Source organism: Salmo salar, chromosome 22 (assembly GCF_965601325.2).
Source record: "Salmo salar chromosome 22, fSalSal1, whole genome shotgun sequence".
NCBI lineage: Eukaryota > Metazoa > Chordata > Actinopteri > Salmoniformes > Salmonidae > Salmo > Salmo salar.
The window spans coordinates 44,711,600-44,726,365 of NC_138312.1; the positions used below are offsets into that span (position 1 = coordinate 44,711,600).

Sequence of the window (14,766 nt, forward strand, 5' to 3'; positions counted from 1 at the left end):
GCTTGCCATTATGAAAATCGAATTCAACAATGCCAATAATGTTATGAATTTGACTTTTGCTGTCAAAAGCAACTCAAACATAGAACATGTAAGAATAAACTACAGGCATTGAATTCTAATGTGCGTTATAGGGGAAATAATGCACACTCTAGAATGCCCCTTTCCGCCAATCAGAAATAAGTATTCAACAATGGCATGGTATAATTAAGCAATAAGGCCTGAGGGGGTGTGGTATATGGCCAATATACCATGGCTAAGGGCTGTTCTTCGGCTCGACGCATCACAGAGTGCTAGGATACAGGTCTTAGCCGTGGTATATTGGCCATATATCACAAACCCCGAGGTACCTTATTGCTATTATAAACTGGATACCAAAATAATGAGAGCAGTAAAAATAAATGTTTTGTCATGCCCATGGTATACCATGGCTTTCAGCCAATCAGCATTCAGGGCTCGAACCATCCAGTTTATAATAATATATAATACATGTCAATAAGCAATCACCTTAGTGAGTGACTGGATATCAGTTAGAGACTACATCCCCCAGAGTTGCGCACGCTTCCATTTCCTCTTCTGGAGCACTCAGCCGTATGTAATCACTCTTATCCCTCCACACCCCAGGGTCAAATTCACTAGTCACCAAACGGAAGAAAATGGACTGAAACAGGGAGGGACTACCCTAATGTTATTGAATAATAAACACTTGTTTTCATTTTCTGTTGCAAACTGTTTTGCTACGGTTTGCACTAATGAATAGGATCCAGGGGAAGGCAGAATGCCTGCAACTGTACCTCATCTTTTGTGCTAAAAATAAAGACAAATGGAGCTTCTGCTGTTGTATTAATGGCACATAATCAAAGGGTTAAACGAATGTATTGTAATTGTCCATCTATAGACCTACATCATACAGCTGTGCTGTCATGGTATAGCTAAGGGCTCTATTCAGTCTCTAACGCTGAAGATCCACTTTATAGCACGATTGACAACTTAAGGCAATGTTCCCATGGTCACAGAGACTGCGTTCACGGTAAACGCTGCATATGCCGGCTCAATCGGAAATTACCTTTACATTTTTAGGCGGATCTTCCACGATACTTTGGTGATACGGATTTAATCCAGCCATTTAAATCTATATTTCAAATGAATAGTAATTCCCATCTAGGAAACAGAGTACAGAGCAGTGTGTGAACGTAATGCTTCCTACTGTAGGCTACTGCTAGTGTTTGCTGGACGCACATTAGCATGCACAATAGCATGTGAGCTCAATTCCATGTGGAGTCATTATACACCAGAGTCGTCAAAATGGCAGCCACGTTTCTGGCCATCACATTTAGCTGAGCGGTTACAGCCTCCAGTATATGGTTTGTGTCCCAAATGCTATTTCCTATATTGTGCACTACTTTTGACCAGAGTCCTATGTGCACTGGTCAAAAGTACTTCACTATATAGGGAATAGGTGCCATTTGGGATGCTCCCCCAGTGTTATCAAAGGGCTCAGGAGGTACAGGAAGCAAATAGGGTTCTGGTAGAAGAAACCCAAAGAGGAATGGCTGTTTTAAGGGATGGTGGTGGTGCTGTCTGTCTATGGGGATACCTGGGCTGTTTTAAGTGATGATGGTGCTGTCTGACTGTCTGTCTGTCTGTCTGTCTGTCTGTCTGTCTGTCTGTGGGGATAACTTGTTCGTACAGAAACAAGACATTTATTTGAGCTCTGAAGGATTTACCAACATAATTGCAATTTGTATTTTGGCTGCTCCATGTGTGTGTGTGTGAGGGGGGGTAGCGTAATACTGTGAACATGCACATGTGTGTGTTCACTACAGCGTTTTGGTCTGAGTGTGAACGTGTAAATTGTGCTCAAAACGTCTCCCTCTCTATACTTAGTATTTCTACAAATCCATTCAACTGTTTTTGTTTTACACTGAACAAAAATATAAACGCAACATGTAAAGTATTGGCCTCATGTTTCATGAGCTGAAATAAAAAATCCCAGAAATGTTTCATATGCTCAAAAAGCTTATTTCTCTCAAATGTTGTGCACAAATTTGTTCAGATCCCTGTTAGTGAGCATTTCTTCTTTGCAAGATAATCCATCCACCTGACAGGCGTGGCATATCAAGAAGCCGATTAAACGGCATGATCATTACACAGGTGCTGGGGAAAATAAAATGGCACTCTAAAATGTGCAGTTTTGTCACACAACACAATGCCACAGATGTCTCAAGTTTTGAGGGAGCATGAAATTGGTATTCTGACTGCAGGAATGTCCACCAGAGCTGTTGCCAGACAATTGAATGTTAATTTCTCTACCATAAGCCGCCTCCGATGTTGTTTTAGAGAATTTGACAGTACGTCCAACCGGCCTCACAACCGCAGACCAGGGATGTTTCTCAAAATGCATACCACTGTGTTCCAAGCACGCAAATTGGAGCATGAGACCGTCGGAGCATGAGTCCAAATATGTGAAACGGAGCACGGAGGGCACTTCTCGAATACGTACTCCATTTGAACAAATTTTGAAGCATGCATCGATGCAAGCTTCAACGGAACGTATGCAAAGAAATACGATGCAACCACTTAAAAAATGAAGCACATTTTCTTGAAATCATTATTTGGGCTGAAGAGCAAAACTTCGGAATGAAATGCTGCCTATTCACATCTCATATGTTGCCTGACTACAATATTATATGTTGATACGTTAATAAATACATACTGTGTTAATTTTGGCATGGTTACCTGCCTACAATACCCACTGTAGTGTGAGTAGGTCGCAAGCCCATAGTAAGTCAATAGAGCTAACTGGCTAGCTACAACTGTTAGCTAGCCAGATAGCCACAAAGAATTGTTAGCTAGCTACCCACAAAGAATTGACATCTACCTTTCGATAACGTTGGTTTTAGGTCATTTTTGTCTATTATACTATCTGGTTAGCTACATTATTACGATTCACATATAGCTAGCTGATAGTTAGGAAGTAAAACGTTTGCTTTGTGTATATCTTGGTTATATTGCCACTGTCCTGGCTAGAAGAAGGAAGGTTCAGTAAATGGGTAATTCTATAGTAAGTCAATAGGGCTAACTGACTAGTCACAAAGAATTGTTAGCTAGCTACCCACGAAGAATTGACATCTACTGTACCTTGCATAACATTAGTTTTAGGTTATGTTTGGCTAGCTAGATTACAAGGATTCACATAAATCCAGCTGATAATTATGAAGCAAAATGTTTGCTTTGTGTATATCTTGTTTGGTCTCTATTGTTGCCATTGTCTTAGCTGGAAGAAAGTTTGGTGAATGGGGAGGAGCAAGTGCTTCTCAAATGTAATGCTTTATCCGTTCTCCACACTCTCGTCCTCACAAGAACATACTCAAGATAACGTCCTCGGAGAATGCACTTGGCGCATGAGAGAGCACAGCACGCTAGTATGCATAAAACCCCAGGTGTAGGGCGTCGTGTGGATCAGTGGTTTGCTGATGTCAACGTTGTGAACAGAGTGCCCCATGGTGGCTGTGGGTTATGGTATGTGCAGGCATAAGCTACGGAAAACGAACACAATTGCATTTTATCAATGCCAATTTAAATGCATAGAGATGCCGTGATGAGATCCTGAGGCCCTTTGTGAGGCTCATTTTTTTAGGTATCTGTATTCCCAGTCATGTGCAATTCTTATATTAGGGCCATACAAATTTATTTTAATTGACTGATTTCCTTATATGAACTGTAACTCAGTAAAACCTTTGAAATGATTGCATGTTGTGTTTATATTTTTCTTCAGTTTAGTTTGCTTATTTTCTGTGAGGAAGTAATGATAATGTACATTTCGTGTACATGTTTGAATTTTATTACGTTTTATGTATTTTAGGTTTCCAAAGTGGTGGTTATGTCTGTATGTAGTCAGATTCTACAACTGAATAGGAGAATATCTGTGTCCCGGGTAGCACCCTATTCCCTGTGTAGTCCACTACTTTTGACCAGAGCCCTGGTCAGGGGTGGTGTCCTATATGGGGAATGGTGAGGCATTTGGGACGTATCCTAAAATACCATTTTACAACAATCAAGCAGCATGATCAGGTTCTAGGTTTTCCAGCACCATCAGTAGTTTTCTAAAAACTTTAGTGTCGCACATTTCCAGCAACTTTCCCCAAATTCTCTGGTTTTCCAAAAATGCTGGGTTTCTGGTAGTTTTGGGAAAGTTACTGGAATTTTGCAACACTTAGCCACTCCCAATAGCACTCTCAGACTCTAGCCAATCATCTTAGAGCCACATGGTGGTTGTATGTCAGTGTTATGTAATGCAATGTTTTTAGATGTATTATTGTTAGACCACTTATTTTACCTAACGTTAGGAGGCTGTGTGTTATACTCAGGCTCTTCAGTGTCAATCTAACATTGTATTTATTTGTACTTTTGTCCCAGTGCCAGTCTGTTTGTGCTATCATGCCAACTTAATGGAGCTGGCAAGACCACAAACAGATCTTGGACCAGACTCATTTTGTTAGGCTCCAGTGTAAAAAAGTGCAATATGTCTAAGAGCATCTTCCATTTTATTCCCTCCCTCCCTCCTTTCTTTCCAATTATTTCTAGTAAGATTATATTATCAAGTCAAACATTTAATTGGTTGTAGCTGTTCTTCATGGTCCCGCCCACCGCCCTCTCATTTAGATTTGATTGGTTGTATTACGACGGAGATGACTGAGATGTGGTTGTCCCACCTAGCTATCTTAAGATGAACTGTGAACTTAAGATGAACTGTAAGTCGCTCTGGATAAGTGTGTCTGCATTCAATTACTAAAATGTAAATGTATTATCAGAATAACTGGGCTGTTTTAAGGGATGGTGTTGTCTGTCTGTCTGTGGTGATAACTGGGCTGTATTCTTCCTTCCTTCCGGGCCACACTTACATCATCTTCTCAGAAGACATGGTTTCCATGGTGACTGCATTGTCTGGGCTTACAGCGATAAAGCACCTGGGTTGGCAGTCCTCTTACATCACGCTAACTTAAGTTTGAAAAAGCAAGAAAAAATAGTTTTCCTGTGAATTCCGGTGTGGGTGGATAGAGGAAGGAGAAAGGAAATGTGAGAGTGACTACAGATGGTCTGGTCACCTGTACCATTCACTCCTCCCTCCATGCCAGGGTAAGGGTGAGGACAAGATGGCCACTATCTTTACCGGAACCATTATGTGCCTGCCCTTCAGCCAGACCTGACTTTGCCTATAGCACTGCACCACTTCTCCCTTTCAGAATCAGATAGCATTGATGTGCGATGTGATATGGCTGTATGTCTGTCTATGAAGTCCCACAAGGATATTGCAGGTAATGAAAGTATTTTACAGCCTGGTGTTTGGAAATTACAATGACCATAGGACTTGGCAAGACAGCAGAAACAGATCTGGGTCCAGGCTAAGCATTTTGGGGACAAGATTGAAATATTGAAGAAATACCTGTGAGAAAATACATAAGTAGAGGTAATTACAACAACACGATGACAGACGTTTTCTGCAACAAGAAGCTTTAAAAATACAAAATGGCAGAGTGAATGAAATGAAATCCATTGGAAAGGGTGTAATATGTCAGCCTACATTAGCTGAGAGGACTGAAGCAGTTGTATTAGCTAAACAAGTAGCTTTTTCAGCAGCCAGTCCCTCAGAGGCTGTAGCTAATTAGGCTCAAACAAGTTATACAACATGCATATCAGGAGGCTGGCAATTCTTATCTTCAATTGGCTGCCAATGGCTACAAAGTGTTTGTGAAGTCTGTAGTGGAAATGTTGGAAAAGCATCAAGAACTGCATGTGACCAGCTGGGTTCAAACCCCAGGTCTCCTGGGTGCAACAAGACTTTGCTATCCCACTGAGCTAAAGCCTATATCTTCTGTCTGTGAAGCCACATCAACACAGGAGCCTACAATCCTCTCCCATTAAAGCGGTCAGGGTTGTGGTGCTGAATCGACCCAACATCAGAGCTGAATCCACAAACAGCGTTAGCGCTAACTGCGGTGCTGTCCATGGTGCTGAACCAAGAGTCAAACACATTTCATATATTTGCATATGCAATCAACAAGCCAGACGATGATAATACTCTTAGCCTAATAAAGGCAGGTGTTATGTGGCAGATACGCGTAAGCAGCTGTGTTTGCGAGGGCCAAAATAACTATAAGCGAAGGACTGTGCAGAAGAAATTGTCGTCGGAGATTCAGAGATGTGGCACGGAATCGGTCGCACATATAGGCCCTGGGTGTTTCTGTGTAAATAAATAATGCTGCTTTTGGGGCTGTCTACATTTCTATAAGGCCATGTCATTTTCCTTTCATCAACCACGCGCAACCTTTCTTTTAGTGGCCTTTACTCTTGCCATGATGGAATCGAAATCCACATAAGACCACAGCAATGTCTCTCTAAATATCATTATAAATCACATAACTACACGCCAATGTGGCATCATTTTTCCAGTCACAAATGTATGTAAATGGTCAATGTTTCAGCCATCATGCATACGGTACCTTAGGCTTGAGCTTGAATACAAACATTCACACCTGGACATCATTTAAAATGTACTCAACATCGGCACGACTCGTGCCGCACGAGGTCAGCTGCATAGGCTACAACTGTGCAGAATAATTACGTGGGGCAAATTATGTATATAGACTACAAGTAGGCTACATAATATTGAATGACCATCATCAAGCGTTGCCATTGACAAGACACCCAACCTCACAATTGAAATCACTCCCCTTGCCTTTCATTATTGGTTGAGAGGATCAGATAGCAGAAAAACGTTTTTCCTAATGGCTGTCACCTTTGTCAGTTAGCCAACATGAAATGTCAATTTCTGAAGGGGGTTCATTAGTTTGAGGGGGGACATTTAGCTGTAGGGTTCTTCTCATATCGCTTTTAAAAAATTGTTGGAACATAAAACGATAATGTTTAGTAGCCTAATATCCTAAATGATATACAGTATCAATAAGATCCTGGTATCAATTTTGCTAAATATGTCTAATTCATAATGACAGCATCTGTAAAATGCTTCCCCCTGAATGATTCTAATAAGGAAATATATGACATAATGAAACCCTGGAGCATTACAGACGTTTAATATGTCGAATTGTCAGTATCGTGCCCGTGATATTTCGTGTTTCACTGGACTATATACATTTTATCTAAATGCAATGTGATAATGTATGACAGTTAGCCACTAGATGTATAAAACCTTACATTACAGAGCACTGGGCCATATTAAGATAAAATACGATTCTAACGCCCTCGAAATCCATTATATTGAAAATTAAATAGACATATATGCAATTCTTTCACCTTTCCTGGACACCGATTCTACTCGAAATGAGCCGACAAACAAATTAGATTTTCACCCGGATCGAATGAGTGAAATGGGCCTATACATGATAAAAACAGAGTGACTACAAATTACCTTGCCTTGTACGTTTTTCCCATGCATGCATCTACTATACAATCCAACGAAAGGATTGGGAGTGATTTTTTACCCACACATCGAAAACACTTTACTATTTACACATTTACTGAGTCAGTACTGCTCTATATCATACATATCAGCATTGATCTTGATTAAATCAAATAGAAATGTACCTTTTTCTACAGTTAATTCCTCTCCATCACCTTTCAGAGACAGCAACTCCATTCACACCAGTCTAGCATCCTGCGCTGTCATTGGGCAGCGGACACGCGCTCTCTCTCGCTACCTACTACAGAGCAGCACAGTCTGATTTAAAGGGGCAGTCAAAAGAGAGCAGAGTATTGAACCATCGAAACGTGACTGTGTAATCCCAATATAGAAATCTAATTTTACTACTCACAAATTCATCAGACTTAATCATTAACCTCCCTGCTTTTTATGGTCACCATCCTCATGGGTGTAATATGGAGGGTGTAGGTTTAACAACTTATTTAGTAAGTTGAGGAATTGTTTGGTAACTGGCTGGTGCAGTTTGCCAACCCCCACCACCCCCACTATCATCTAGTCTAATTTCACAGCCAATGTGCCATCAATCACCATGATGGACCATTAACTACTGTGTTCAACCAGAGTTCATCCAGGCTTGTCATCCCCTATAACTCTTATAATTTGTGTGCTGATTTTATGACCTTTTCTAAATGTGTCTCATGCAGAATAGTCTGTGCTGATTGGTTGAAGCATCTCAGGCCCATTTTATGCTCAGCTCATAGCATTGAGAGTGCTCTGATTGGCTTGGCTGCCTTTTGCTTTCCAAATGGCACCCTATTCCCTATATAGTGCACTATTCCCTACTGTATATAGTTCACTAAAAGTAGTGCATGCACTACTTTTAGTGCACTATATAGGGAATAGTGGGGCTCAGTGGGGAGGTGTGGAGAGGTGTAGGGAGTATCCTCATTTCAGGAAAATGCCTCTGGACGTAGGAGAATCTTTTGTTCTTGAATGGAATAAACCCATGTCCCTTGGGGGGGAAACTTTTCAGTTGTCCTGGGAATGGATGGAGTTTGGATGAAGACAGATGTTTACCACCTACTGTAGCAGGGAGACCAGAAGGAGAGAAAATAGAACAGAAGAGAGCAATGCCGTGAAGAACAGGAATCTTCTCAAAGCAAGCCATGCCTGAAGCAGATAGAATTGTTCGGATAGGATTATCTTTTTATTGTATTTATATTTTTCATTTTAGTCATTTAGCAGACGCTCTTATCCAGAACAACTTACAGTTAGTGCATTCATCTTCAGATAGCAAGGTGGGACAACCACATCTCCAGATAGCTTGGTGGGACAACCCACATCTCCAGATAGCAAGGTGGGACAACCACATCTCCAGATAGCTAAGTGGGACAACCACATCTCCAGATAGCTAGGTGGGACAACCACATCTCCAGATAGCTAGGTGGGACAACCCACATCTCCAGATAGCTAGGTGGGACAACCCACATCTCCAGATAGCTAGGTGGGACAACCACATCTCCAGATAGCTAGGTGGGACAACCACATCTCCAGATAGCTAGGTGGGACAACCCACATCTTCAGATTGCTTGGTGGGACAACCACATCTCCAGATAGCTAGGTGGGACAACCACATCTCCAGATAGCTAGGTGGGACAACCCACATCTTCAGATAGCTAGGTGGGACAACCACATCTCCAGATAGCTAGGTGGGACAACCACATCTCCAGATAGCTAGGTGGGACAACCCACATCTTCAGATAGCTAGGTGGGACAACCACATCTCCAGATAGCTGGGTGGGACAACCACATCTCCAGATAGCTAGGTGGGACAACCCACATCTCCAGATAGCTAGGTGGGACAACCACATCTCACATGTGTGGTGCTGGTTAAGTGTTCTTTTATTATTATTTTGGGGGATTGGGCTGAGCGGGAGCTGCCCTCCTGTAGGGGTTGGATGGCCAAGAGACCTGAGGTGGCAGAACGGAGTGCTCGGGTTGGGATGTAGGGTTTGAACATAGCCTGAAGATAGGGAGGGCAGTTCCTCTTGCTACTCCATAAGCAAGCACCCTGGTCTTGTAGTGAATGCAAGCTTCAACTGGAAGCTAGTGGAAGGTGCGGAGGAGCGAGGTGACATGAGAGAACTTGGGAAGGTTGAAAACCAGGTGTGCTGATGTGTTTTGGATAAATTGCAGGGGTTTGATGGCACAAGCGGGGAGCCCAGCCAACAGAGAGTTGTAGTAGTCCAGATGGGAGATGACAAGTGTCTGGATTAGGACCTGCGCAGCTTCCAGTGTGAGGTAGGTTCGTACTCTACGGATGTTGTAGAGCATGAACCTGCAGGAGCGGGTCACTGCTTTGATGTTTGCAGAGAATGACAGAGTGCTGTTCAGGGTTCACGGTTCTTTGCACTCTGGGAGGGCGACACTGTACAGTTGACAACCGGGATGGCGAGGTCTTTGAGCAGCCAGGCCTTCCCTGGTAGGAACAGCAGTTCTGTCTTGTCGAGGTTGAGCTTGAGGTGGGTTTACATCCAATTTGAGATATCTGCCAGTCACATAGAGATGCATGTCCCCACCTGGGTGTCAGAAGGGGAAAGAAGAAAAGTAGTTGAGTGTCATCCGCACAGCAATTATAGGAGAGACCATGTGAGGATATAACGGAGCCGAGTGACTTGGTGTATAGAAAGAAGAGGAGAGGGCCTAGAACTGAGCCAAGGGGGACACCAGTAGTGAGAGTACGTGGTGCAGACACAGATCCTCTCCACGTCACCTGGTAGGAGCGGCGTGCCAGGTAGGATGCAATCCAAGTTCACGGTGTCAAAGACAGCGGATAGATCTAGGAGGATGACAACAGAGGAGAGTCAGCTTTGGCAGTGCGGAGAGCCTCCGTGACACAAAGAAGAGCAGTCTCGGTTGAGTGACCCGTCTTGAAGCCTGACTGGTTAGGGTCAAGAAGATCGTTCTGAGAGAGATAACGAGAAAGTTGACCAGACAGCACACTCAAGTGTTTTGGAAGAAAAGAAAGGAGGGACACAGGTCTATAGTTCTTTTGTGTGGTTCCTTGAGGAGGCACCCTATTACCTATATAGTGCATAACTTTTGACCAGGGCCATAAGTGTGCCATTATGACACCAATGAATCACAATCAACACACAATACAATCTGGTTGTTTGTTTATGTGGCATAGGTGGTTGTTAACGTGTTCGAGGTGTAGCTATAGGATGGTGAAATAAGTGGTTCCTCTATGGGTCGGTGTTGGGTGTGTTACCTGGCTGTGGGGGTCTCCGTTCTATAAGCCAGTGAATCAGCCAACGACTCTCTCTCTTAGAATCAGGGAGCCTTAGAGCCCTGCATTCAGTGCCTTGGAATCATTAATCACATGATGGATTCTCCCATCGTCATGGTGATGGCAGCCCAGGTTCCTTCCTTCCTGTATACAGCCAGCGCTGACTCATAAATTAAGTGGCCATCGCCACGGCGACCCAGCACACTATAAATCGATCTGAGTGCATTACATCGACATCGCACGGCATGACATCACTATGAGGTATGCATTCTGCACAGAGAAGAAAAGCATCACTAAACCTTACAGGCTCTTCTGTGGATGTGAGTGATCTTAATGTTGAAAATAAAAAAGTCCCCTCAGTACAGCACCACCCCCCTGTTATAGACATTCACATGCTCGCAACTGTGCTGCAAACACTGACGATGAATGTGGGTGACAGGCTCAAGAGAGAAGATCATCAGAACCATTATGCACACACGAATACAGAGAGATACCCGTTCATTAATCACACATTCATTAATTCATTGTCCTGTTTCTATATAGGTCAGAATTTTCTTTAGTTCCCCTCTATGCAGTGTGTGCATCCCAAATAGCACCCTATTCCCGATATAGTGCACTACTTTTCACCAGGGCCATAGGGCACTATATAGGAAAAAGTGTGCCATTTGGTATGCAGACAGTGAGATTTTGCAGTGTACCCCTGGCAATATTCGGTTATTTTTCTCTTCCCAGAGATGACTATCAACACATTACAGAGCCATTGATCTCCCTTGCAGTCCAGACAGCAATGATTCCCATTTCCGGGGGGAAAAAAGACTTAAGAAAGTGTGGAGGAATGGGGAGAAGGGAGGGGGGTATTGATTATGCAGTCTAGAGGAATCTCACGCATGCCAAGCACATTGGAAGAGCCAGGGTCTGTGACTGGCAGGTTGGAGAGGAAAACCAGAGGGTGCGTTCATTCACTTCTCTCCTCACCCTCCTTTTTCATTTGTCATCCCTTCCTTTTTACTTACTAATGTTAGTGTAACTGTAATTCATTTAGACATAATGCTGCTGGCTGATTCACAGTCTGCGGCTGATTCAATCTGCTCTCTGTTGGCCTCTGCTTGTTGACTGGGACACGCACCAGAACATCAACGACGGGTTCTTCTGAATACATTTTTCACAGAGCAATTCTCAGCAGGTTCTCTTGGGTAGAAATTATCTTAGAATTATTTTCAGTAATCAGTGATAATGATGGGATAAACACTCAACTAATCACACATCTGCAAACTCATCTTCCTGGTTTCTCTTTCTGCATCTGAAGCAAGCTGTTGTCATCTCCTGTCTCACTGTTGAAGAGGTGTGCTCTCCCACTGTCTGAATTGTTTATTTGGATACCCATTAGCTTTTGCAGAAGCAGCAGCTATTCTTCCTGGGGTCCACAAAAAACACAAAACATGACAAGTAACAAAACATTGATCCACTGATAGACAAGGACATTCACACACATTTTAAATACAACGATATATAAACATTACAACTAAAAACGAATGTAAACAATACAATAAAACAATGATGTGTGTGTTAGCGTCTGTGTATGCCCTTACAGTCCCTGCCATACCATGAAATGTTATTTCATCTTTTTTTAAATTACTGTTTGCTGAGAAATTGGAAAGGAGTTCCATGTGATCATGGCTTTGTATAAATCTGTGCGTTGCTATGAATTCATTTTGGACTTGGGGACTGTAAAGAGACCCCTGGAAACCAGGAAAGACTGGCATGCATGTTGTGGATGTTGTTCTGTATGTGCAGTTAAGGGCAAGGTGTGCTGCTCTGTTCTGAGCCAGCTGCTGCTTTGCTGCACTTTTATCGGACAGGAATTAAGATGGGACAAGACCTGAACAACTAATACGGTTGATTTTTGTGTCAAAAACACAGAACATACTTATAACAGACACACCCCTCCCCATATTTACAACAACTTTGTCAATATAACTTGGCCATGATAATTGTACATCCAATGTCATACAGATGTTATAGGAGTTTAGCTTCCTCAACGTTTTCAATGGTCATACCTATCTTGTTTTGAATGCTTTGTACAAAATAATAAGATGCACTACGACAGGATATTTCTTAACAAAGCTCTTTAATAGCTAGATATAACTGTCATGTTCACGTGTCTCATACCATGATCAACTGACCATAGCCTCACCTGGGTGGTCTTAACCAATCATGGGCAGTAAAATGCATCTGATTACAATTCAGTATGTTTGCACATATTCATTTTACACCACCCTTATGCACAACTCCAGTAAGACCAGTGGCAAATCATTTGTAAAAATATAGAAGAGTAACGGCCCAAGGCAGCTGCCACACCACACTGTACATACAGTATCTGATGCTAGAGAACAATCCCTGGGTTCTATTGCATAAATCATTCTCCAACCATTTGATGGTAGGTGATGTAAAGCCACAGCAAGTGAGTTTCTTCAATAACAATTTATGATCATTAACATCAAAAGCTGCACTTAAATCTAACAATACAGCTCCAACTATCATCTTATTATCCATGTATTTTAACCAATCATCTGTCAGTGCAGTACAAGTTGAGTGCCCTTCTCTATATGCATGTTGAAAGTGAGTAGTTAACTTCCTTCCACACCTGTGGACACACACACTCATTTAGGCTTTGGTTAAAGATAAAGCAAACAGGGGTGGCAATACAGTCTGCTACCATTCTTGTCACTGATGTCGTATGAAAGAGACCAAGGCGCAGCGTGCGTATCGTTCCACATCTTTATTTCTATGTGAAACTATGCAAAACAGACAATAAACAATAAACAAAAACATGACAAAGAGGTGCTACATGCATAAACTCAAAATAATCTCCCACAAACACTAGTGGGAAAAACAACAACTTAAATATGATCCCCAATTAGAGACAACGATGACCAGCTGCCTCTAATTGGGAATCATACGAAAACCCCAACCTAGAAAAAAGAACCTAGAACACAACATAGAAAATGTAAACTAGACAACAACAAAAAAACATAGAAAAAAGAAACTAGAACCAAACATAGAAATAAATAAACTAGACAAAAAACCCCAGTCACGCCCTGACCTACTCACCATAGAAAAATATGAGCTCTCTATGGTCAGGACGTGACAATTCTCAATAGTTTCCCATCAATGTTGTCTATACCTGGTGGCGTATCATTATCAATGGATAACAGTTTTTCCACCTCTCCCACCCTAACTTGACCAATTTCAAAACAGCAATTTTTGTCTTTCATTATTAGATATTTTATAGAAAAATATGATGGTTCACTGAAATAGTAATTGACATGATTGGCAATATCGAAAGGTTTTGTTATAAATGACCCATCAACTGACTCATATCATTTAAGCTACTCCAAAGTCTTTTTCCATTGTGTTTTATGTCATCTATCTTGGTTTGGTGATATTTCTTCTTCTTTTTGTTAAGTTTAGTCACAACATTTCTGTTTACGGTATGTCAACCAATCAGCTGAGCAGCCGGACTTGTTTGCCACCTCTTTTGCATAATTTCTTTGAACCATAAAATTGTTCAATTCATCATCAATCAAGGGAGCTCTAACAGTTCTCACAGTTAATTTCTTAACAGGTGCATTGTTGTCAACAATTGGCATGAATCAATTTACAAATACTTTGAGTACTGCATCTGGATTCACTTTCTCATACACATCAAACCAACATACATGTTTTACATCTTCAACAAAAGAGTCCTGAGAAAACATTTTGTATGATATCTTACAAATTACTTTAGGCCCAAACTGAGGCACTTTGGCTTTCCTTCTTATTGCCACAATGTTAAAGTAACTAACGTTACAGTCAATGGGAACTGATATCATTTTGGAGCAAAGCTATGCAGCATTAGTGAATATATTATCAATACAAATGGATGTCACATCTAACACTATTGGTAAGCACTCTATTTGGTTGTGCAATAACCTGGATCATATTACAGGCATTAGTCACAGTTAGAAGATTCCTCTTGAGAGGACAGCTAGTTGCTAAC

The 14,766-nt window shown here is 41.8% G+C and overlaps 1 protein-coding gene across 1 annotated transcript in view; it reads right to left on the bottom strand.

Annotated features, from left to right (window-relative positions):
* The window catches only part of erc2 (ELKS/RAB6-interacting/CAST family member 2), a 73,159-nt gene extending 65,450 nt beyond the window's left edge, over window positions 1-7,709 (bottom strand). The window contains exon 1 of the mRNA XM_082967505.1: window positions 7,603-7,709. The gene's annotated coding sequence lies outside the window, so the exon portion shown is untranslated. The remainder of the gene's footprint in view (window positions 1-7,602) is intronic.
* Between the last annotated feature and the right edge of the window lie 7,057 nt (window positions 7,710-14,766).